This window comes from Schistocerca serialis, chromosome 1, assembly GCF_023864345.2.
Source record: "Schistocerca serialis cubense isolate TAMUIC-IGC-003099 chromosome 1, iqSchSeri2.2, whole genome shotgun sequence".
In the NCBI taxonomy this organism is placed as follows: domain Eukaryota; kingdom Metazoa; phylum Arthropoda; class Insecta; order Orthoptera; family Acrididae; genus Schistocerca; species Schistocerca serialis.
Window position 1 is genome coordinate 773974344 of NC_064638.1, and position 27158 is coordinate 774001501.

A 27158-nucleotide genomic window follows, 5' to 3' on the forward strand; every position below is an offset into this window, starting at 1 on the left:
TCCACAGAAGTGATGATCAAAGGACTTGGGAGCTGACAGTTCTTGCACTCAAAATTCTCATCTTCACAAGCGAAAGCTGAAGAGGAAACTACACTAGTGACTGGAACACGAAGAAAGTCATTTTAGCCGAGTAGATGGGAGGCTCTTCACATTGGTGCACATACGATGTCTTTAACGGTAAGTTGTAAGTGAGGTTTTTGCCTGAAGTTGTTGATCGTAACAAGAATATACAGTATATTGCAGCATTTACAGCGCGACGTGGCGAAGTAATGAGACCATTGCACTCGTATTTGAGAGGACAGTACTTTAGATAGACGATTCGCCAATAACATTTTAATGCTTTCTCCAAAACACTCAGGATGATTGCCAGCATTTGAAACCGATGCAACCAATCTCGCTCCCACACCTGTCCGAACCAAATTAAGACCCAAAGACACAGGATTTTTCCTGTAACTTATCACTTATTTAACCACTGACAAAGGTTTACTTATTCGAAAAATGCAAGTCTCGTCATGGTGTGAAGACTACGTTAAACTGCTGGTCTTCTTATAACTGGCTAGGTAATTTGGTTCAAAGGTCATAGAAAGGTAATAATAGTATACAGCCTTCAATAGACGGTGCTTCAAGCACCCTTATGATTGATACCAGCTTTACCTTTTCTTACCTGTCCAGTAGGACCTTGTCGTTCATCTCTGTTAACCTCCTTCTCGATAACGCTATTTCTTCCTCTTTTTTTTTTTTCAAATAGTGTTCCTTTAGCTTAAAATGGAAATGAGAAAATCCTCTTTCAACGCACATTGCAAGTGAGACATCAAGAAGGATACAGCTAGCGAATGGATATGCATCTACCGAGCCTCACGCGTTCAATTCTTAAGCCACTACAAAGAAGTCTGGAATTTAACACAGGAACTTAGAGTCCAGAAAAGTCAGGAAACTAATAAGGGCAGACACGATATCTATCGACAAATACAGTAACCGTTCCAAATTAACCACCAATTGTTTATTAAAGTCACTGTAGGGATGCAGTACAGTTGGAATCTAGCTCTTAATGTTGGAGCGCAACTTGTTGGTCAGAAGAACGTTTCCAACGCTAGACCGCCACACAAATACGATTGATGGAGACTTCTTCCACATCTGATACTTGAATAACCTATCCCCGGTTCACACGCCAAACTTTAGTGTAACACGAGTGACAGAAATAAAGAAAGTAAATTGTGTGTATTGTAAAAGGCTTATTATATATATATATATATATATATATATATATATATATATATATTTATATTTATATTTAATACATAGCAATAAATGTCTACACAGAAACGGAAAAAATATTCGTACTGAATTCAACATCATCAACTCCTTGGTATGAAATCGTTTGTTACTGTACCTTGTATTCAACAGGTAAATTCCAATTTGTATTTACGAACATAGATCGTAAGTGAACACTGATTCAACAGTATTTAACACCTTTTGATACACTGGCCTTTTTGAACCAAGTTCAAAAGTAAGAGATTTTGTCACTTGTGGTTAGATGGCCGCTTATCTAACAGTCCGGCGCTCTACCAACAAAGGATCAGTCCTTAATAAACAGATGTTCCGATACTCAACCAACCGAAGCCACACTAACAGCTTTGCAGCACATAAAACACAAGCAAAGCGTTTTTCTACCCCAAAACTTACTTGATCAGCACCGGTCTTAATTTCTCTCGTGACTCTCATTGAGAATGTCGCTTATACTTTCAGTAGGGTTCACCGTCATTTATATCGATATAACGACTTTATTTGACTTCTCACCGCTAGAGGAAGCTGGAAAATTTTGTTCAAAATGTATTGTAGTCGCTTCCTGAATGGAGAGTAGAAAATTTTCCTTTCAGTTTATGGAATATATTACTTTGCAATACAGAATTATCTTTCCGCCTTAAGATGTATTTATACTGTTTTTAGGCCAATGAGAAATAAAACCAAAACAGTAACGTTAATTCTGTGGCACAGCAGCACATCCTACGACTAGTTTCAATGCCAAGATTTCATCTGAGAGAAACAAAGACCTATATATGTTACTGTGTAGTGGTGTGCTAAATAACGCGTTTCTTTCTGGGGCGCCATGACCGATATTTAGTCAGAGGAGCTGTACAGAAATTTTCTTCAATTAAAATTCAGAGCATATCATTTGAAGTGTGCTCGTGTTCTTTAAAGGACTACCAGGCGCTTGGCAGAATTCGGTAATTACGTTTATATTAAGTATTACTGATTTGTAAAGCTGGTTGAGAATTTTCAAGAACCGCTAGTATGCACTGGATGGCTACGACACACTCTGCTTCCGGTAAGTTGTAACAGAGCACAGGACGAAGAACCCGCTGCTAGGGAATAGTATCTGCAGGTACGTAGTCGCCAAGTTTGTGTCATGCTTAGTCCCTGAGATTTGGATATCTGTGAGGGAAACCACCACATTCCAGTCCTTGAGTAGGTCCTAAAGAAGTGATTGACTGTTGCCTTTGTTAAACTCATTATCTTTAACCAGGAATCAGTAAGCCGGTTGGGAAAATCCTGTATGTAGCTTGGAATCAGAGCGGCAGGTTTTTTTCTAATACGTCATACGTACAAAACTAGTTTTTGGAAGATAATGGCTGTATCAGTGCCTTTAGAAAACTCGACATCAGAAATAAATGAATCGAGGTCTCCCCCTGTTCTACTTACAGGCTTTTTTTTTCTTCGCGTGGCAACCTTGTGTCCCAGAAGCCACACGAAGCAGATGACATTCATTCTTCGTCACGCAAATGAGCGAAAATAAATTTTCAAGGAAGTTTTTATTTCTGTAGTTTCATAAATTAACATTTCACATATTCACAGATTCATAAATTAAAATTTAATACATTGTAGATTGTTAAATCTTTTCTTAAGCATTCATTGTTCAGTCCGTCAATCGAAGAGATGGACTCTAATAAATCGACGAAAGTTAGATTGTTTTTAGGGTTCTATAACAATTTTAATGCATTCAGACGAAACATTAATCACAGAATCGAGTCTCCTATCTTTTCAGTGCAATTTAATGAAAAGAAAATAGTATTGTAGTACATTCACTGCTTAAAAAAGCTGGCTCCTCAATACAGTGAGGTTCAAGAGAGGACAATAAATTAGTTAGAAATTAAGCCCAACAACTATTATTATGTAGAGTTACTTTCAAACAAAATAAATCAAAAGAATACTCATTTGACAAATGATGTCCGTATATGACACATACACAGTGTTATGTAGCGCTAATTAAAGGATCTAACGATCTAAATTTTGATAAGGTAGTATAAAGAGAGATGATTTCATAACATGTCAGAGGTGTTTGTAGGTGTAGCTGCTGTTAGGAATTCGGTAAACCTACTTTTCTCTGAGTATCTACTGACTGCTTAACAACCAGAGTCATTCAGATGCAAATCATGAAACAAGTACTATTTACAAGATGACTTTATTTAAACGTAGCTATACGAACGGTTACTTAGTAAGAATAGTCTAGATCCTCAGTTACCAGGAAATAATTATATGGTAACAAGTGAAAACTACATGTGAAAATAAGCAATTCTTATATATTCTTTTTAATAGCCCACGTCTCACGAGTTAAGTAAGAAATACTTTACCAACATGTAGTTTGTATTATAGAATTGTCATTCTGTGAACTAAGAACCAAAAGTGAAAGTCTGTTTTAGATCCTCATGTAGGCTACCTGCGTAGCCTAATAGATTGGTTGTAGTTGAACTGAATATCTCTACCCACGTCATTTAGGAAATTTAGCAAATAATTTCCCAGTAAGCTAATTTTCCATGTTGCGCTCTTCTCAGATACCGTACGACGTTCAAACGATAGTGTGTGCGACTCACTTATTGTTTCAAGAATATTATGGGTCATTTAATACGCAATACGTCGATTATTCGACGTTAGAAGAGGTGGAGACTTTGAGACCTTTATCGGAATGTCAGAAACGAATTTGTGCACTTTACTGTTAGCTGGCTGTGCAGGGTTATTTGCCATACCAATCCATTTTAGACACCTGCTGTGGTTGCAGTAATTTTCGCTAGTGTGTCAAGTCGAAAAAGCTGAAGTACCTTGAGATCTGCAGGTACATGGAGAATGAACACTGATCAGTTCTCTCTTTACAAAGGCTAAAACTCAGATAAGCTCACAACACTAATAATCTGAAACACTTTTCAGCGAGTAGATAACAACGATGCACTCTATCAAGAATCAATGTCGGGTACTATCGTATAATTTTTCATCATGCAAGGACACGAATGAAATAACAACGCTAATTTTATGATTTAAAATTGCTAATATGACAGTAGATTCTCCGTACAATAAGGCGATAATTCCCTGCAACATACTAAAATAAATCGAAAAATCTAAGAGACGAAATTGAGCAACAGTGCAAACGTTCTCCATAACAGAGAACAATCGTTTCGAATAGAACATCGGCACTTTTTAAGAAATCAATGACAGTAAGAAGAAAGATTACGTTTTAACCTACCGTCGACAACAAGGCATCGAAGACGTAACGAGGACGGAAATAATCTTAACATTTTACTGTGTTTTGATTCTTCAGCAGTAACAGATAAACTAAGAAATCCAGAAAATAAATTGGAGCTTCTCGTCGTCGCGCATAACATAAAAAGAGAGCGTCAGAACAGTTCTGCAGACTCAAACCGTTTTTGCTGAACAAAAGAGAAAGAAACCAGCAAATTGTTGTAGTAATCAAAACAAAATATGTATTAAATGCTATGACTTGAAGTACGCCTTTAGCATTTTCATTTGTTTAATTTTTTTCCTAATATTGTAGATATACTGCCGGATATGAAACCAGAAACTAGTTACCATTCCCTCCAGGGTATATATAATTGATTTTTAAATTAAATTTAGTTCTGGGAATACAAAAAATGGTTCAAATGGCTCTGAGCACTATGGGACTCAACTGCTGTGGTCATAAGTCCCCTAGAACTTAGAACGACTTAAACCTAACTAACCTAAGGACAGCACACAACAACCAGCCATCACGAGGCAGAGAAAATCCCTGACCCCGCCGGGAATCGAACCCGGGAACCCGGGCGTGGGAAGCGAGAACGCTACCGCACGACCACGAGATGCGGGCTCCGGGAATACAGCGGGTGTCTTTTAGTTTTATTTGTTAGCTAATATGTACCGTTAGTGGTATGTTGGAAGAAAGTGAATTAGCTAAATGCAGTGCACAGCAACAGGACTCTGGGATAATAACCCAACGGAGATTAAGCGTCAGTGAAGTGTAAATAATTTTGAATCTACTGAAGCTTGTGTTATAAAAATGTTTATATCAGTCACTTAAAAAATTCTTGTCAGTAAACTAAAAAAAATCCCTTTGCACCTTTTGTGTGATTTCTAACACAGTATTAAATGTTTCGCGTAATACCTTCTCCTTGCTTTGATCTCTGGCTCAGAACTGGAGAAACTGTGCTGAGAACGTATCGATTTCCACAATCTAAATAAACAGTTACTGAAATATGCGTAATGGAAGATTGTAGCTCATTTCAGCTACTCACAGATTATCAATCACCCTGGAGAACTACTGAAAAGGGAAGTACAGAAAGATAAGTAAAAAAAAAGTTCTCCTAACTGAAGATTTGCAAGAGATCTTGAACAGAATGGGTAGAAGATTTACAATCGAATTCGGGTAAAGAAAATAGAAAAGAAAGAGTGAAAATAATAAAGACAAAAAGCAGACAATAAAGTAAAGCATGTTTAAGAGTCAAGATTTGGTGCTATTCGGTAGATCTTGGTATATAAAACGAGACGAGATACGATAGAAAAAAAGATTACTTTAGAAGCAAGCTGAATTAGTCGAAAAAGCCTTCTTGGACAACTGACATTTTCTATCTGGAAGATGGTTCAAATTAAGATGGACGTTCCTGAATCTACATGTTGCGAACAAGAAGAAATAAAATGGCGCGTTGTAGAGATTGCAAAGTTTGTAAAACAGAATACTCGGGGAGGATACTGAAACTTAAACGAACAATAAAGTTCGAAATTAAGAGCTGTTAGACAAACTAGCTGACGTGGAAATACCGTACACTAATGAACTTTTACCAGGGGCAGCTGCGAGGCAAAGTGATGCGAGTGTTATGCTAAAAAGGAAGGAGGGAAGATAAAAGTTTAATGTCTCTCGACGACGAGGTCATTTGAGGTGGAGTACCAGCTCCAATCGGAGAAAGATGGAGAAGAAAATCGGCCGCAATCTTTCAAAGGTACCATCCCAATATTTACCTTAATTTAGCGATATAATCGAAAACTTACATCTGGATGGCCAGAGGGCTATGTGAAAGCAGCCAAACTAGATTACTTGTCATCTAGAGGAAGGGAAGAAAGGACAGGTACAGTTCCACATAGTGACGACATAGAGGACATTAGGAGACGAAGCGCTAGCTTTGACGGAGATGACTGAGAGAGAAATGGCCGTGCGTTCTTTAAGTAAACATTCCAACATTTACCGGAACGGATCTAGAAAAACAACGAAATACGTAAATCTGACAGGGAGAATAGGAAATTGTATTCTGCCCATCCTGGTGAGAGCTCACACCACGTATCAAGGTCACTCAGTCATCTTCTTTCTGGAATAAATAGATTCAGAAGTACCCAGTAGAAATGAAACTTCCCTGACGATAACACCAACTGTGACTGCCGAGACCCACAGACCATGAACCACCCGCTGGATTGAAGATCGTCTGCCTGAAACTTCGGGAGCAATTGAAGTTGCAAGATTGTGGTCAACTGTAGTGTAACTTGATTATTCTTCTTTCCATTTGCCTGTAATGGTAGTAACCATGCATTTTATCTGTTTCTGAGTCGAATAAATAGCACCATGTCACTCAGTTTCGCATCTGAAATACTGATAGCGAATGACAATTTCAATCAGACCGGGTACATGTAAGAATTTGCGATCATTGAGGATGTTAGCTAAATATTGGCCTGTGATTGAGAAAAATATGAGCGCATTGTACAAGACCGGGAATTTTCGACTATGAAAGGAGATGCGCCCGCCTGATGGCGGCGGCGGGCTTCGTCGTGGCTGGGTCTCGCCGACCGTGGGAACGGCCGATGCCAGGGTAGAGGCCGGCGGCGAGCCGCGCGTTTCGCCCCAGACGGGTCCACAGCGCTTGAGAATCGCCGGCTGCTGCGCCGGCGCCGGCACCAGCGCTCATTTAAATAGCGAGCGTGACGTGGGCCTTCCATCGGCTCGCTGGCCTGTTCTCAATCTCCGTCCAAACAAACACGTGCGATGTGAATAACTGGCCAAGGACCCAGCCGCGCCGCGCCGTGCCGCATCGCGCACCACCGCTCGCTTTGAGCTCCTCGCTCACGTGACTTTGAGCTATCTGCGACGTCGCCATCTGTGCGGTCTAACCTCAGCGTGAATGTCAATATCGGCTACATCTCCACTGTGGGAACACCGATCCAATCGCATCATCTGCGGCAACGGCCGGCTCTGCCGAGCTTAGATCCTCGGAGGCAGACTACGCAGATTCTATCTGTCGCACGTGTCTCTATTTCTTTTCGATTATTTAATATCTCTTTTTCATTTTTTATAGAGCTATTAGTCTTTTTTACGTGTTTAGTTACCACCACAGAAACAGAAACAGAGAAAGCATAGAGCTAAGTGTGCCGTGGGTGTCGACGCCTTATCTAGTTGACTATGAAGGAAGAATGGAATCAACAGCAGTTAAGACTTTCAAGCTGAGAGACAATTCACTGATCTTTCATCCCCAGTTGCGGGAGACATCGTCGTAGAAAATCTTCCTTATTGTTGTCAGCAATGTAAACCTGTAAGCCCAAATAAAGTGTGTAACGGGTATAAATGCACATTTTCTATTGGTGGTTGAGAACCGTGTACGCAACAACTTTTGCAAACTACTAATTACATCCATTACAATGCGTATATTTTTAGGTTAGTTAGTACCTCAAAGCATATGTGGCAAGACTAAGTCATTAATATTTTCCTCGGGGCAGCGGGAAGGCGTTGAAGTGTGGCTGCCTCGAAGCAAAAAGGACAGTCTATACTGACTTGCGTAGTCCATTTAGTGGTGCAGTACGACCATGCAGGAAACATCAGCTCGTAAAGTTTGTGTAGTGTTTGTGGGATGATTGGGTTGGGTTGTTTTGCGGGAGGAGACCAGACAGCGAGGTCATCGGATTAGTTAAAGGAAGTCGGCCGTGCCCTTTCGAAGGTACCATCCCGGCGTTTGTCTGGAGCGATTTAGGGAAATCACGGAAAACCTAAATCAGGATGGCCGGACACGGGACTGAACCGTCGTCCTCCCTAATGCGAGTCCAGTGTGGGAAGATTGTTTGACGCAAAGAACAAAGAGCCAATACCCTCATGTGTGTACATATTAACGTACCATAATTAAAAATATCTGCACTTATACAGGTTACAACCTGTCATTAACTTGCTGCAACTTTGGACCCATTGTTTTTACTATCACTATTTTATTGTTTCTATTATTGTTAATAACAATATTTGCACTGTCGGTGTGAACGAAGCTTTCACAGTCTGTATTAACCAGGAATTTATTTTATACTTGTTGCTGAGCAACAATGTGAGGATCCGCTTTCCATAACTGATAACGAAATAAATCTGAAATCAGTGTCAACAATAACAAAGGACACACACCTATAGAAAACAACCGCACAGAGCCATTACAGAGACACATCAAAAAGTTTCGAGTTGGTGAGAGTGGCAAATTTCTTTATATTTCTATGAAGTATATCGCCAAATAACAATTCCCATTTTAACTTAAGTACCGCTAAAAGCCGCGGTATAAGGTAACTTAACACTTACGTTTAAAGTAAAGCTGTTGTCAACCTACAGGTCAATTAAGTACCACAGTGATTTACTAGTCACGGCCCTAAACATAGATCGCCGGCCGGGATGGTCGAGCGGTTCTAGGCGCTTCAATCTGGAACCGCGCGACCGCTACGGTCGCAGGTTCGAATCCTGCCTCGGGCATGGGTGTGTGTGATGTGCTTAGGTTAGTTAGGTTTAAGTAGTTCTAAGTTCTAGGGGACTGATGACCTCAGAAGTTAAGTCCCACAGTGCTCAGAGCCATTTGAACCATTTTTTTTCTCTGGCTTTTGGACTGACTTTCCCAACCAGCTATAGACGGATCTACAGTTTGACGTGCACTCGAACGAAGGTGACACTCGGTGCCTCACAGATGAAAGAAGCGAAAAATGTCAGGTAAGTCATACATCAGAATATAATTCCAGTGATAGAGAGTAACTCACATCTCATTCACGAAGTAAACAAGTTCACGGCCCCTCTCGTCATGGCAAACTACGCGGCTGCAACGCTGGTAATGATTTCCAATGCGAAACACAACTGTACACATTTATAGACGGCCACAGCAAGTAACACGAGACTGAAGTCTGTGAGTACTGTTTAAAACGGCGACTGAACAAGCCCGTGAATGCGGCGGAGGGGTAGCAAAGGCAAGTTCAATTGCGAGTACACTTGTACGGCCGTTTAGGAACGAGACGCGGTGTCGCTCTTGCAGAAGAGACGGCGGGCGGCGGGAGCTGCAGGTGCGGCGCGCTTAATAACGGAGTGACGCGTTATTGCCGGTACGTTTATGTGCGCGATCGTAAACGTCGCGGCCCGAGGAGGTGCTGTCTGTGCGCCTGCCTGGAGCAGCGGGCTACGGCCGCAGCCACTGTGCGCGCAGGACCGCTAGGCAAGAATGCCACTCGCTGCGCTCAGTCACCTGGTCCTGCTGCCACCACGCACCGCACATGTCCACGATCACGTGTTTCTCGTGACACCATCCCTGTGCAAATAGTTAGCTCTTGTTCCGGGTGGGTCAGTTGTAAATTAACACTCAACGTTTTGAGAATTACCAGGTGTACCGGTATGAAATGAGCGTTAAGATACAAATGTGTCTATAGGGAACATTTGTTGTGAACGAGCCTTAATTTTTTGTTTGTTTCGTTGGTATGACATCTGTCAAAGATATTAAGTAAACATCAAGTCATGGAACAAACAATATCATACGTTTTCATCGTGTTAACAATGTCGAATTTTGTACCAGAAAGTGATGATTTGCGGAAAGCATTAAATTTTTGTTTTCATTTGAAAAAAAGTGCTGCAGAGTCGCATCGAATGCTTGTCGAGGCATATGATGATCGTGCTCTATCGGAAGCAACATGCAAAAGATGGTTTCAACGGTTCAGAAATAATGATTTTGATGTATGAAATTAAGAAAGTGGAAGACCACCAAAAAAGTTCGAAGACGCCGAATTGCAAGCAATATTGGATGAAGATGATACTTTGAATCAGAAACAAATGGCAGCAATGCCAAATGTTGCACAACAAACAATTTCTGACCGTTTGAAAGCTATGGGAAAGATCCAAAAGTGTGGAAAATGGGTGCTACATGAATTGAATGAAAGACAGATGGAAAACCCAAAAACCATTTGTCAAATTTTGCTTCAAAGACATGAAAGAAAATCAATTTTGTATCGAATTGTTACTGGTGATGAAAAATGGATTCATTTTAAGAATCCTAAACGGGAAAAATCATGGGTTAATCCTGGACAACCATCAACATCGACTGCAAAACCAGATCGATTCGGCAAGAAGACGATGCTCTGTGTTTGGTGGGATCAGAAAGGTGTGGTGAATCATGAGCTTCTAAAACCAGGTGAAACTGTGAATACTAATCGCTACAGACAACAAATGATCAATTTGAACTATGCATCGATCGAAAAAAGACCAGAATATGCCAAAAGACATGGCAAAGTAATTTTTTTACACGACAATGCACCTGCACACAAAGCAAAACTGGTTCAGTATACAATCAAAACACTTGGCTGGGAGCTGCTATCCCACCCATCGTATTCGCCAGACTTGGCCCCCATTCCGACTACCATTTGTTTTTATCAATGAGACACGCATTGGCTGAGGAACTCTTCGATTCCTACGAAGAAGTCGAAAATTGGGTGTCTGATTGGTTTGCTTCAAAAGACGAACATTTCTATCGGCGTGGTGTCCACAAATTGCCAGATAGGTGGTCAAAACGTATAGAAAGCAATGGTCAGTACTATGAATAAAATGTTTTTACTTTTCAATTCAAATTTAGTGTTTCATTGTCACAAAAAAATGCTCATTTCATACCGGTACACATGGTACATGTACCATCTTCGACGGGTTAGAATGGAAAGTTGAGTTTTGATTCACAGCTCTGACAAATTCACATTTCACGAAACTGATTGTCAAACAGTGCAAGTTCAGTAAGTGCTACTTTACGAGCAGAACACCACAGGAAGAAAAAGCGATAAATTTCCGCAATGAAATCTAGATGTTTACACTCTTACAGAGCTTCTGTTTACGATTTTGTCGATACTTGATTACATAGAAACAGGCTGTAAGAATAACATCTGATGTTCATCGGCGAACTTCACGCAGACGTTTAAAAACTGGAAAGCCCTATTATAGACTGCATTCACTGTCTTATTAATTTTTGTGAAGAATCTGACGCCACTTCAAAATAAATTTATAAGTATAGTATTGAGACAAAACAGCCTCCACTATTTATTCTTGCACAGGAAGGCTGCAGCAAAAAAATATTTGACCACTTTGGTTATGAATCAAACGTGCTCGTAATTAATGAAAGATTTAAAATAATTTGAAATAATTTCTGTTTGACCGGTCCTTCAACTCCTTCGGTGTTTCTGAGCAGATAACTTGAATGTGGTTGGATTAGATTTATCGGCGTTATTGTAGACTGAATTTTGAAACAACTGGCCAGCATGTAGCCATGTCTCCATGTAGAATATGTATCTTCTTTTGTAAACCTAATGAAAAGTTACACATGATGGCAACTTGCTGCTAACGTGATCCACGACAAATATAAGAAAAAACTGAACTGTTTGGAAGCTCTTCGGGCGAAATGTATTGCGGAAAACGCCCAATATTTCAATGAGGCAGGTGCATGTCATATTCATGTGGACCTGCAAATGACGATCAGCACAACAGTTTTCACAGCACCATCCGACACAACACCTGAGAACATACCAAGCAACTATTAGGCCCTAAATCACGAAAGCCTTAAGTGGCACCGCTTTACACTACTTCACACAGAAAACCTGAAGGTGAATTTCTAGATTAAATGTAAACTCCTCACAAACGTTTCTGAGTTTGGACTAGCACAAACGCTAAATTCGATCTTCTCGTCGATGTCGAGCTCACTGGCAACGAAACACTTGGTTTAATGGTAAAAGATGGGGAAACAGTTATCTTGTGCCTGTTTCAAAGAAACACGAAATTCACACTCGCCTCAACTCATTCTTGGAAACCATAGAGCATCTAAATGAGACTGGCGGACAAATATGACAACATCGATCTATCTGAATACCAGTCGAATGTAAATGAGACACTTCACAGAGTGCATTCTGATGGACTATAGAAATTATAACAATCGTTCTCATTACTGATCTTGTTGCAGTGAGTAAACAGTATCACAAACTGCGACATTGTCGCGAATTGAACAGTGATCCGAAATAGAATAAATTTCCTTTACTTCATGTCTACGGTCACAATTTTTTTTTTTTTTTTTTAGTCGTCAGACTTCCGGTTTCAATCTATAATGACCATCTTCAGATCTGTTTTATGAAAACATCTGCTAGTATATTGGAGCTATAGTGGCATCATGTGTTCAAGATTTGACGATGCCCCTATGGCTCCAGTATATTAAGACATGTTCTTATAAAACAGGTCTGAAGATGGTCATTATAGACCGAAACCGGTAGTCTGATGACAAAAAGTTTGTGACCATAGACGTGAAGTAAAGGAAATTTAGGAAATAATATAGTAGATGAGTCAGTACAGACAGCAAACTGCGAAGGAACTGCTTACGCAAGCGGAAGTTTACACCACTGTAACAGTCAATTACTATGTAACCAAATATTGCAGGAGAAACCCATTTGCTGTTAACACACCTCAAATGCAACCACCTTTGTTTGCGGTAACTGACAAATCAGCTACACACTAAGATTGAACGTGGTTGATATCGCTTGCTTCAATGGAAAAGTAATAAGTAACGTGTTTTCCAACACGCCCCAGTAAAACTTTAGTAACATTATATTTGTGTGAACAGAGACATGAGAAACATTACAAGAAGTATCGCCGGCATATGAAAGTGATTGCGAAAACTATACCCGAAGCAGATACAAACTGATATCTTTCGTCTATTACGATTACGTTAGTATTATTTTATAGCGAATTCATGCATCACAGAGACAGAAGACCAGTTTTTACTCATCTACTGTTAGAACCTGCCTCAAATATACTAGTGAGAGCCATTGATATAGATTCATTTGTCATCTGTAAAATAGAGTCAAAATTCAAAATTTTGACTAAAAACCGGAGCAATACTTGTAGCAGACACTTCAGGTGCTTTTCTTAGCGAATAGCACCACAACGAGTTTCTATAAATGAGAATCTACTCGAGATTGCACCCAAGGCAAGTGAGCCTAAATCCCTACATACCTGTTGCTGGAGATAACTTCCCTACACTAAGTTCTCTAGAGAACTCTAGAGAATGTTTCAACTTCGCCAGAGAGCTTTCAGGCTTGAACGGAAACAACCATACCGTGGATTTCACACACTAGCCGGCATTTACATGCCTAGTGTCAGACATGTGTATTTTGTTATCTGCTAACTATTATCAGCAGTAGTTTTCCAATTGTCACATCCTTTTTACCCGTTCTTGCTGCGATTACGTGATTCAGATACATATTTACGCTATATCTTTTTTTTGTGATACTACGGTTCATTAGAAACAGGTAGCAGATAGAAAGGCGTGATGCCACGTGGAACTTGAAAAAAACTGAAAAACATTACTAGTAAGAGTATGAAAAACAAAACATCTTTCACAGCCAATTCTTTCATAAGTAATTCATGAAACGAAAACAAAACGAAAGGTGTTATTCTGGATGTAAAAATATGATGATGGCTACGTCATTTCGCCATCTTTGTGGGGCTGACGTCAAGTGAAATATAAAAACTTGTGAGAAAAATAGCCTTTATGAATCTGATTCACCAAGAGACCAGCAGCAAATGACTCGAGTTGTTGCAAAATAGCAGAAGTTCTAAAGATACGATACGGTACATGGGGGAAGAAAAACTATAAAATAAATAAGTATTATAAAACCTTGAGAAACAGATGGGAAACGTTAGCAAAAGGCAAATACGGAATTACTAATACTCACAGGAATAGATTATTTAGCACAGTTTCGAGCCTTAAAGAGAATAAATCGCAGATGTACAAAAAAATTACAATATGTGAAACGGAGTGACGAGGAAGTTGGTTGCAGTACATACGTAGAGATGAAGTACACGATAGCACAAGATAAAAATAGATGGAATCGAATAAATTAAAAGGGTGATGACCTACAAAAAAAAAAAAAAAAATAAAAAAAATAAAAATAAAAAAAGCAAAACTTGTGCAATGGAGTGTCTTCTAGATTGCGGAAACGTCAATTACGGCAATAACTTCATAATTGCTAATTAAATATCAAGTGCTTTTATGCGTATCCTCTTTTGCACTAGTTTCCACAGCTCTCACAAGAATATATTTCTTCACTCATTAAAAATCCTTTACTTAATAAAATAGGGAAGAAAACTGAAAATGCAGTGGCTTAATGATACATTATGAACAAAGGAAATGATTTAGCTGTATTTAGTATAGGAGGTACGTAGATCTCTGCGCCATAAGCACAAATAATCAGTATGATATACTCTCTACCATGTACGTGAATGTAAAGATGGTACAAACTGTTAAAATAGTATGCTTTCATCAGTTAAATCTATGTAATAAAATGTAAATAGATTCTATCTGATCTCACGGCTCTACGTGCACTTCTAGGGTGAATCAGACAAATTACTCGAGTGAAGTATTTTTCAATTACATGTCCGTCCATTCTGATTAAGATTCCACGTAGTTTTATTGAATGACATAAGGTGAATTCCGCTATGGTTCCGTCAGCAATCCTGTCACCGATTTCCTGCTGAAACCTAGTTCAAATGAACACATGTTTCGTCTCTAATAATCTCACAAAGCGTACCATGCGTTTCATTTCAACTGTTTCATGCTCTTACCGACTTAAATGTTAAAAATCATTGTGAAGTTCGCTGTATAGGCGATGCATAAGTCTGCAGGGTGTCGTGGCCGTTGTGATTGATGAGTCGTTAGACCATGTGATATTCTTTTCCAAAATTCTAAAATACTAGACGTTGAAAGCCCTCTGTTGGAATCTTTATCCAAGCACTACAGGGACAACAGTCAAATGCTGAAGACGATCTCAGAAGAGGAATACAACGTGACCTAACGACTCAGAAAATTTTATCTTCAACGTGTGAGTGATGTCAAGGAGCCCATAACAAAAATAAAAAGAGGACTGAGCCCTATACGGTGGTGCCCCATGTAACTAGAATTTAATGGTAAGTTTAGTTTTTCAGAAATTTTTAGTAGAGTGTCACCTCATGTGACAGATGGCTCTGGAGAAAGCAGGGGCGCTCACTTCAGAGTGGGGCGATCATGGAGGTGTAATACGAGGAGGTGGCGCTGCAGACTCACGCTTTACATTGCTTTGAAGCAGGGGACGCCACGTTAGTAGCCCATAAACATTAGCAGGATATTTTTACAATTGCTTCTTGTTCCTAATTTCTGTCTTGTCCACGTAACAGCTGTTTCAAATGTTACACCCCTTTCGCGAATAGCACAATGTCAGGAAGGCTTTCTGGGAAGTTAGTCTTAAATGGATGTTTGAACCAGTAAGACGTCGCATTTGGCCTCGTTAATATAACTTTCTTTTTGTTACAAGTTTCGAATAGCCAGTAAGCGAAGCAAGTGATGTGAAATGGCTGATTTTGTAACCTAGCATTTTCCTGAATACAGAATGACGAAACTGATATTCCATCTATGTCCTCTTCCTGGATGTTATGAGAACATATCTTGCTACGTCTGAACGGTTTGCAATACTTCTTTTTTACAGCGTTCAGCCAGAGAGCTTTCGAGTTGTATTGATAGAAAATCTACAATCAAATTACAGAAATGAAACCACTACAGTGAAATTAGCCAATTCAACTGAAATTCACGTGTGTAATAGGAAATATCGCTGTAACTAACATGGCGGAAGTTGTCTTCAAGTTTGTGACGTCATTACAACTCCCCTTACTGTACCCCCATGGGTGCAGTACACCGATCTGTTGCTGCCGATGAGAGTGGGCAGATGCGTAGGTTATTTTTGATACAGATTATACACCGGTGGTGGTAGGATTGTATTAGAAATGGTGTTTAGTTTGTGGTTATCTTCGCTTCCTCTTCAGGACTTGTGTATTTTTATGAAAGGGGCAGCGTTCCAATCGTAAGCGCCACGGCGACCTACGATCTACTATAGCCTTTAGGTAGTGGGTCAATATATATATATATATATATATCTGTGTGTGTGTGTGTGTGTGTGTGTGTGTGTGTGTGCGTGTGTGTATATGTGTGTGTGTGTGTGTGTGTGTTCCACAACTCCTACTAAACCGCTGGAAGATTTCTATCAAACTTGGTACGCTCCCTGACTACAATCGGTGTCGAAGTATGAAGCACCTATTTTTCATTTTTAAGGAGACATGAAGCCATAAAATAATGAGATTAATGGAAAACTGCCGCATCGCATACGACGTTTAGATTAATAATTTTTGTGCTAGTAACTCTATTCGCAATAAATTTCGCAGACGGTATCCACAAGTGCAACTCATTGCACTTAAAAGTTTATAGCTTAGTACCATATATATCACAGGAAACATGACGTTATAAACACTGATATGTGCATGACGTTTAAACGTATTACGCTTTTGCTGTTAATTCTGTTCGCGACAGATTTTGCAGACGTTATCCATATATGTCGCTGACTGTACCTACACAAATGTATCACTGTACGACACATAGTTAAAGCGACATGGCGTCATGAACACTGCGATGCGTGAAAAAATACCGCATATTACATGAAGTTTTAATATATTTTGTTCAATACTACAAAGACACTCTTACAGCCGAATCAACTTAAGGAAATCCCTGGCAAATGGCAGCACTTATGACATCTTTCAACTGTGAAGTGCAAAGGCTGTAGGCGAAAACAGTCGCCATCTTCAGAGTTAGACGTTGCCGTAGAGATGTTTACAAAATCGCGTCGAGACATGTGAAGCAGCTGCGCCCAACGTACAGAAACTGTCCGGGGTATTACAGTACAAACACCATTTTCTGTTTAGGTTTCTGATAGAAGATTGGCAAAATGAAAACCCGGGCAATGCCGGGCTTATCAGCTGGTAATAAATAAATGAAAAACAGAGCATCCACAAATGGTCCAAATAGCTATGAGCACTATGGGACTTAACTTCTGTGGTCATCAGTCCCCTAGAACTTAGAACTACTTAAACCTAACTAACCTAAGGACATCACACACATCCATGCCCGAGGCAGGATTCGAACCTGCGACCGTAGCGGTCACGCGGTTCCAAACTGAAGCGCTTAGAACCGCACGGCCACACCGGCCGGCAGAGCATCCACGGGATGGAATCTGCTCACTGGGAAACGTTGAATTACATGGACTGAACTAGAAGGAGAGTACACTGAAAATATGTGCATTTTTTGCTCAAAGAAGCCAGGCCGTGAAATTTCTCCACGCGCTCACACCCTGAAGGGGAGTGTACTTAAATACTGTGACACGATGTCAGAAAGCGCACAGTGTCCGTGTGTGTTTGGCAGCTGTGCTCCTGTGGTGGTGGGCGCAGAGGGCTCGAAGGAAGGGAAGACGACGCAAGACGCCGGCCGAGGCGGCGGGGCAATGCGCGGCCGCGACTGCGCAGGTCGATAGGCGCTTGTCTGGCCGGCGCTACTGTGTGACAGCCGGAAAATGGTCGCCGGGTCGCGCCCGCGCCCTCCGCCCCTGACACCCGCCTCCCTTACACCGTGTAGCCGTAGTAGCGGCAGCTGCAGCTCTGGCGCCGACGTCGTACAGCGCAGTCGACGCCAGTGGCTCTGACGACGCACGCAGCTGGTCATAGCCGAGCAAGGTGGCGCAAGGACCAAGGCAAAGGACTCGCGTACGGAAAGAGTATCTACATCTACATCTACATTTATATTCCGCAAGCCACACAACGGTGTGTGGCGGAGGGCACTTTACGTGCCACTGTCATTACCTCCCTTTCCTGTTCCAGTCGCGTATGGTTCGCGGGAAGAACGACTGCCGGAAAGCCTCCGTGCTCGCTCGAATCTCTCTAATTTTACATTCGTGATCTCCTCGGGAGGTATAAGTAGGGGGAAAGTAATATATTCGATACCTCATCCAGAAACGCACCCTCTCGAAACCTGGACAGCAAGCTACACGGCGATGCAGAGCGCCTCTCTTGCAGAGTCTGCCACTTGAGTTTGCTAAACATCTCCGTAACGCTATCACGCTTACCAAATAACCCTGTCACGAAACGCGCCGCTCTTCTTTGAATCTTCTCTATCTCCTCCGTCAACCCGACCTGGTATGGATCCCACACTGATGAGCAATACTCAAGTATAGGTCGAACGAGTGTTTTGTAAGCCACCTCCTTTGTTGATGGACTACATTTTCTAAGGACTCTCCCAATGAATCTCAACCTGGTACCCGTCTTACCAACAATTAATTTTATATGATCATTCCACTTCAGATCGTTCCGCACGCATACTCACAGATATTTTACAGAAGTAGCTAAGTATCAAACGATATTTTCTTCATCCCTAATGACTTCATCATCGACGGAACATAACACTATAATAGGGTTCTTTAAGTGCACCCCATGTGCCCGTAGCCGCCCTAAATTTCTTAATACTGGACGTTATAATGCATGCAGCAGTGTGGCGAAATGTGAAGGCGTCCTCAATAAGTTTTTCACAACTATAATAGGTACAGGAATAACTATTACAATATGAGTGTGCTTCAGCCTTCTGAAATTAGGCTTTCGGAAGTTTCCCGAAATCAATTTAGGAGAATGACGGGGTGACTCCTTTAGAAATTCAGTCCCCATCCTAGCGTAAACCTTCCACCCGTATCAGAAATAGCCTACGCCAAGAGCTAGTTTACCCACTTTTTTTTTTTTTTTTTTGTTAACGACGGATGTTTCCAGGCAACCAATGTACCGCCCCCATCAAAGTATGATAAGTTATGGAGTGTTGTCATGACGTTACAGACTTGAAGCCGACGTTCGCAATGCTAGTAGCCCCGAAATTTAAAAAAAAAAAAAAAGCTTGTATCATTTTCAGGTGTTCCAGTCGTCCAGTTCATAGTTTAAAGTCCAAAGGGGTCACATTTCAGATGTAAGTGGACTCGATCAAGCGATATTTTCTTCATCCCTAATGACTTCATCGTCGACGGAATATTTCACTATGATAGTGTTCTTTATGTACACACTATGTACCCATATCCGCCGCAAATTTCTTAATACGGGACATTATAATGCATGCAGCAGTGTCGCGAAAAGCGATATATGAAGCCTTCCTGAATAAGTATTATGGTTGTGAAAAATAGGTACAGGAATAACTATTAAAATATGAATTCCACTGGAAATTTGAAAAATGCCTCCATACCAGCAAACAACACAATAAAATAACTATTACAATATGAATTCCACTGGAAATTTGAAAAATGCCTCCATACCAGCAAACAACACAATAAAATGCGGTAGCTTAACTAGTGAAGTAGAAACAAAACATGGAGTTATCAACGTCTGAAGAAAATTGATAATAACTTAAGACATTGAAAAAGACATAGCGTAATCTTAATTTATTTTTCCAATCACATCTGTGATAGTTGTGCCTTTACCTACTACGATTGTGAAAAATGTTTATTAGAAATAAAGTGACACGTTGCTTTTCCCAGCACTGCAAATGTGGAACATACTGTAGTGCAAGCTCAAAAAATTTTATTCTGATGTAACTTGATAATATCCAAGGGGTCTAATAAACTGACATAAATATTCAGGTAAAGCGTTTGTTTCAAAATGAAAGAGCGGCTTACACAGCAAAATAAGTTCCTTTATTAAATTAAACTGTAAACTTTTTCTCTCCTTTTCTATAACATTGTGGCAAATACCGGACTTTCCATTCACACTTCAGATGCAAAATATCCTCAAAATTCAACTACCAAATTCGGTTTCTGAAGTTTCCATTTATATCTCATATGAATCAGCGAAAAGGGCCAGTACAGTTGCTACGCGATACCACGCAGATACAAATTCATGACTTTTACTTCAGTTTAGGCAATGTTTGGACGACTGGAACATCCGGTAACACCAAATTCACGAACTTCGAACGGCGGCTTTATGGGAGAATAAGGAGAGACAAGGAAAAAAACTTACACTGCGACTTAATATTCGTGTCAAGTTTTCACCAATGTAGTTCCATACTCTAACGTTCGGAAGAATGAAAGATCCTCACGATGTAGTGGCACGTCAGCTCTGAGAAATGTTATGTACCATCATTGCGTCTCCTTCATTAACAGTAGACCAAATCTAGCCTGCTTTGCATGAATTTTTAAATAGTTATTGAAAGGATGCCAAGAGCGAATCGCTGCTATGAATCTGTTACGCCAGAATGCGAGTCCATTCTGCCGATAAACAAAGCTCAGTATAGAAAGAGAACCAGCGTTTGGATTGTTTATTTACAATATCACGATAACAATGACTGTAGTCAAAAACACAAATTACACAATGTAAATGAAAATTTGGAAAGCAGGAAATATTATAGATAACGTATAAAAAGAATAAAAAAGTTAACATTTCTTAATGTTGAATTATAATTATTTCATTTTAATTTTACAGCTTCAAACGTGACTGTACTCAATACACTCGAGGTATGAATTAAAAAACGCCTTCAGTCACAATTTTTCGTGTTTTATTCAGTACACGATGCATTTCGGACCCTGTACGTTCATCTTCAGGTGTAATTCGTCTTAATACATGATTTATTTGTTGGTTTGAATGAGATGAAATGCATATTCCTGTCATGAAAAGATTTGGTGTTAGGTTACGAATTTCGTAAATCAGACGCGGAAAATATGTGTGAAACATTGGAGAAGATGAATAGTGTAAACTTATAAAATAATCCAAGAAAAGCGTTTCCAACGTTTTAGTAACAGCATAAGGTTTTTTCTCCATCGTTTTCAAGCAGATCACTTAATCCAAGAGGCACATTCGCAAACACAATCTGCGAACGTGCCTCTTGGATTAAGTGAAAGCTTCAAATAGCTAAAGAATATAAAGTACTTTGTATTAAAACCTCTTAACGTACCTTGAGGACAAATGTTATCGATTCCTTGCAATCAGGCCCCAAAGTGGTTTTGCACCTTTATCTCACTTTTTTAGTTTCATACCAATTAGCACATAACATGCATAATTATTGGTTGAAACATTGCAGTAACTGGGAAACTATGCAAAAATGAGATACGAGATATTATTTGACGTGAACGACATGGCGAAGGTATCTTGTCTTTCTTGTTGTAACACCCGAAGAGTAAACTGAAGCGGCCTATCTTTGTTTGACAAGTTCTGGTTACTTATGCAAGGCATAGCCCGCTTTCGAAACATTGCGATTAGGTGACAGTTCCACCTCAACCAGGGACCAGTTTCGGCAGATACCTCAGACAACACGTCGGGAGAAACTGGTAAATCAGAGTAGAGTAGTGGTTTTGCACATTCTCTACAATATTTTCTTTTCCAACTGTAACCGGTTGATTCATACTTCAAACCGTACAAAACTAACGCTGAAAGTCACCGTAAAATTACGTTGATAATATAAATTACAAATTTATAAAGCCCTGTTCTTCATTAGGACAGAAAGAAGCGTAACCTGCTGCTACAAACGGAAGAAAAGGAGAACAATTTCTAGAGCAGTTTTCAGTGCTTTCGTCAGTGTACAGAGGCAACGTTTTCCCTTTACTGTAGTACGCTAGTCTTCTTCTCGAGAGACATTTAACTGTACCCTCACTTTTGCAGGAATATTATAGACATTAAACCAAAATGCCAGAGACGAATTCCGAAATATTTTCGGTTAATGGCAGATATTTTGTAGATCTTCAAGGTGAAGCGACTCTTTCGTTTGTCTCCTCGTGTGGCGGACAACTATATTCTAAAAAAGGGGAAAAACGAGTTACTTAATACTGAAACAATATAGGTAAGATTAAGATACTCCTCTGTACGTCAAGACTTATTATGAACTGTAAATGAATGTTGTTATTTAATAAATGAAAATGGATAGATGAATAGAAATACACCTGTAGGATGTGTCACAAATGTAAAAACGACATCAATGTTAATAATGTCTGATTAAGTACTGTGGATAAAAAGGAAACAGTACGCGGGACTGCCGTCTCCAATAATACCGATGTTCAATTACGTAGTTAAACCACATAAGCCTCTATACGATCACATTTAAAGCTGCAGTTCATATATAATTTAAATTACTATGATCACTGTGTACTGTTTCTTATAGTACTAGAGATATAACTTGTAAATGAAATTCTTCTATAAAGAGTAATATTTTTTTGTCATTATTGTTTGTGATTGTGAACCCGAAATGCTCAAATTCGCTTATTTTGCTGCAGTTTCGCTGTTAACAAAAAAATAGTACCACCGATACGGCCCTTTTTGCGACCGAGACAATTGATTTTATTAGTAGCACTGACCAGAGTGGGCAAAGGAAAAGCTAGTTGCTTCAGACATGCATCCAGTTCGCTATCCTTTTTCCTTGCGCTTTATGTTGACAGTGAACTGCGATTTCCTCTCTACAGCTTCGACAAAGTAGACGTTAGACAGGACTAAAAACGTTCCCCCTGACTTCTCTCCAGCTGATGTGAAACTAATGGGAGTAATTATCTCTCTTTTATTAACATTTTTTTCCTTCTGGAAATTAAGAAATTGTATTTATACTCATGACAATGTATGAAATGGCAGAAGTGTAAGGAAATTAAATAACAAATTTCTCTCGTCGACACTGGTAAATTCGATATTAAAGATGATCCCTTTGTTTTATTGAACACGACGAAGATATCGAACGTTTTCAGTATTTTATAATTTTTAGAGAAAAAACGATGGTATCGGGACAGTAAAATTGAAAAACTGCTTAGAGTTCAGACCATACTCCTGCAGCGGATGCGTTCTTGTTTCTCTGTTTCTATGAAGTAGTGCTGGAACTGAGCTCTGGGTTCATACTTGTGACAACTTGTACTGGAAGAGGACCAGAAGAGCGACTGCCATTGCTTATTCAAAAGTGACGCTCCTGGAAGGATTTTTGGTAAACAGCTGCGCCAAAGTATTGTTGTGGAAGCAAGCTCCACAATGGAAAATACCAAACATGTAAGTTTTCTGAAATAAAATCTAGTAGCGACACAATTTTCACGTTTACATCTGTGGAATATTTGTTGTGAGTAGTGCGCTGAACCACATGAAGACATCAGTCAGTTCCATATCCGGTAATGGGAAAAAGAAATGTGTTTTTTACAGCGTGTACGAATTAAAACTACGTTCCTCCGTAATGAGGAAACAGAAACAGAAAAATTACACACAGCTCAGTGTTCTTAGTAAAGCATACTTCTGACTACTTAACCCTGCTTGTCGTGCACCTTCTTAAAGGTGTCATTTTTTATAATCTGAAAGAGGTATTGCGTTCTACGATTAAGAAAAGAAATTAATTATCATGCAGCTTCCGTATACTCAACATAACTCGTTGTCGTATGAAATTCAGTGTCTCCTAAGTAAGAATGATTATCATTTCATTAAGGACCATCCCTGTTTCTAGAACAACATTATTCAAGGCAAAGTTTGACGTTTTTCCGTTAGAATGATACTAACAGCCAATATTTCCAAACGTATGTTAACCAGGCTCCAGTATAGTTCCAAGATGATGTAAACGAAAATTATTGTCTTTAGATTGACTTTTGTTTTGGAGTTACACTGGCTCGCTCATCCTTAGAATCTAGACTGTCTTAATAATGCAACAGTCCAAGTCTGTACAAAATATTAAGTAACACCCACAAAATATGAGAAACTGACATTAATTTTTCATTTTCGGAGATATTTTGTACAATGCACCAAGCCGTTATCGAAAAGATGTAAGAAGATTTAAGATATAGATTAATATTTAAAGTATGTTATTTTGTCATTTAGCTTTGTACTGTTGTGAAAGTTATTTATTTACAGTTATTGAAAAAGAGGAGAGGGAAATATAACGCTATAAAAATCGGGAAAATATTATCAGATACCAATTCTGTTAACCAATATTTAAGAACTTCCAAGTTCTATAGTCGTAAGGTACTTATACAATACCGATGTTTTATTGATAAGTAAGGAACAGACTACAAAACGAAAGTTGGTGTGATCAGGTAAGTGCATTATTAGACACCACGTACGTGAAGGTGGTACGATTTCTCGTATCCTCCATCCTGTGTTCATCCACCCAGCTGACTCTGGAGAGATACAATTCCATATCTCCTCAAGTCGAGTTGTGACTCCGGCGTAAGTTACTTGCAGACTAATACAAAAGTGACTGAAAAAAGGGTTACATCTAAGATGGAACACCAAACTAGATGATTATAACTTTTGTCTTTCTCCACCGTTCGTGACGAATACTGCACTACCCTCTTCCACCCACTTAACAACCATCATACTCCAATGAGTGAGTATTCAGCGCAGAAAACTTGACATATGTATTTTCTTCCGCGGCGTATAACATCCATTCTTCCAGTTTTCTATGGGATGAGGTTTTAAGCTATAAGAATACATTTTGGTCTTGCATATTTCTAAACTCGAACACGGAAAACAATGCGTTATGTACCATTATTGTGAAAAATAGCTTTTGATTTCAGTGCCGCGTTTCAAGTGCGATGATAATGTCTCTATACGTGTCTGAGCGGAGCTGTTAACCTAAGGTTTTCAGGAAAGGGAAAATGCACTGACACTAGCAAATCCGTTTCAATTTCGGTTATTACGTCCTTTTGTCCTTAATCATCCTTAAACTGAGCTCGTCTACTTTAGGGTGAGCTGACTAAAAATCCCACGGAAGCAGCGCTGTTATGATGACGAGAGAACCACAGAAACAAGTCTCAGTTTTATCAAATAAAGTTTCTGGCTAGTCGTGTCCAGTTTGATGTATAACGTAATGAAGAGTGTATCCTAGGTCTGCACCCCGCAGGATGAACCCCAACTCTTTGTACAAAGTTTCTAAGATTGTTCGGGATATTTTCTGAGTATTTTGGTATACGGGACTCATGGTCTCACGTAGCTCCTCACAGAATAACGACGTTATTATGATTCATTCTAAAATCAAATCGTTCAAATGGCTCTGAGCACTATGGGACTTAACTTCTGAGGTCATGAGTCCCCGAGAACTTAGAACTACTTAAAACTAACTAACCTAAGGACATCACAAACATCCATGCGCGAGGCAGGATTCGAACCTGCGACCGAAGCGGTAGCACAGTTCCAGACTGTAGTGCCTAGAACCGCTCGGCCACAACGGCCGGCTATGATTCATTCTGTTTGTTATCACAATTACCCCTGTTTTTGCAAAATTAACTTCACAGTGGTAGACAGGCCTACAGTAGGGAATCACCAAGGCGCACAACCTTCGGACAGGAGCGGAAGTACTGTGATGCTATTGTAGTCGATGCGGGAACAATTACCATAGCGTCGCAGTGCCACTTTTCCATTGCTTTCAGTGAATAAAATCTACGAGGAGCATATCGACCAACTCTTCATCATCAAATCTGTCCATACAGCTGTGCATCAGTCTTAACGTACAACTAATTGCCGGAAAAAACAAATCTGAGAAAGAAATGAGCAACTCAATGCATGCTTCAGTGAGGAGATTAAAGTGGAGATCACTGATGTTAACAGGAATCTACGCATGTAAATGTGAGAAATTTGTTTCCAAACAAGGCACTCGGGACACACCATCGACACCTGTACAGTTGTGCAGATATTTGCAGCCCAATACAGATACAGTGTATGAATGATATTCTGATGTAAAACCACCACAAGCTGCTAAAAAGTTTTGGTATTTTCAACCAGTTTAGTCATTAACAGAGCTAAGTAAATGACTCATATGTCTTCAAACTAAAGACATGTGGTACACACTATAATCAGTTTTAAAATCTGCCAGGCGATGACATTATTGTTAAAACTAGGTCTCTTTAATTTTTTTAATTTTCGATGAGGAGAGAAGCTGAAGTAACTAATTAGAAATTGTGCCACGGCCTGTACAAGAACATGGCTCTCCTACATACTTCCCAGATGTGTTAACGGCGACACCACCCCGACATTGTAGTTAACACCACTGTACGGACTACCCAACACCAGTGACCTCCCTAACAAACTTCAATCCACACCTCAAAAATGGCTCTGAGCACTATGGGACTTAACTACTCAAGTCATCAGTGCCTTAGAACTTAGAACTACTTAAACATAACTAACCTAAGGACATGACACACATCCATGCCCGAGGCAGGATTCGAATCTACGACTGTAGCAGTCTCGCGCTTCCGGACTGAAGCGCCAAGAACCGCTCGTCCATGGCGGCCGGCCAATCCACACCTCAGCCCACCTTGATTCTCCCCTTCTTAAATCGTCAGTTTTATTTACTTATTTCTTTTTTTCTAAAGGCGTGGAGCACGACTTTTGTCAAAGATAAATGCATGTAAGGAACCAAATAAAATGCAGTTACTCTGTAGCGATCCACCGCACACCACTGGTTCCTTACATCGAAGCACTCAGATAATATAACTCAACCACCTCTGAGATTTTGTTGGTAGAGTACGGGTTGTTCATGTAGAAACAGAAAGCTGCCTCTGCAGGAAAAACAGTATGGCAAGAATTGTGCATCGCTTTCCGAAGATGACCTCATGTCTGAAAGTATTTCATATAAGTAAATATTTTATTCTAGTGAATTGTCGCATGTATCTCGTCGACACGGCTTTAAAGAGCCCTATGGCTCTGCAGGCATCGCAGTTAAAATATTGCAGTGAGCCACTGCTCTGTCGGCAGCTGCGGCCTGTACAGCGGACAGAGGGGCGGAACAGTTGGCGCG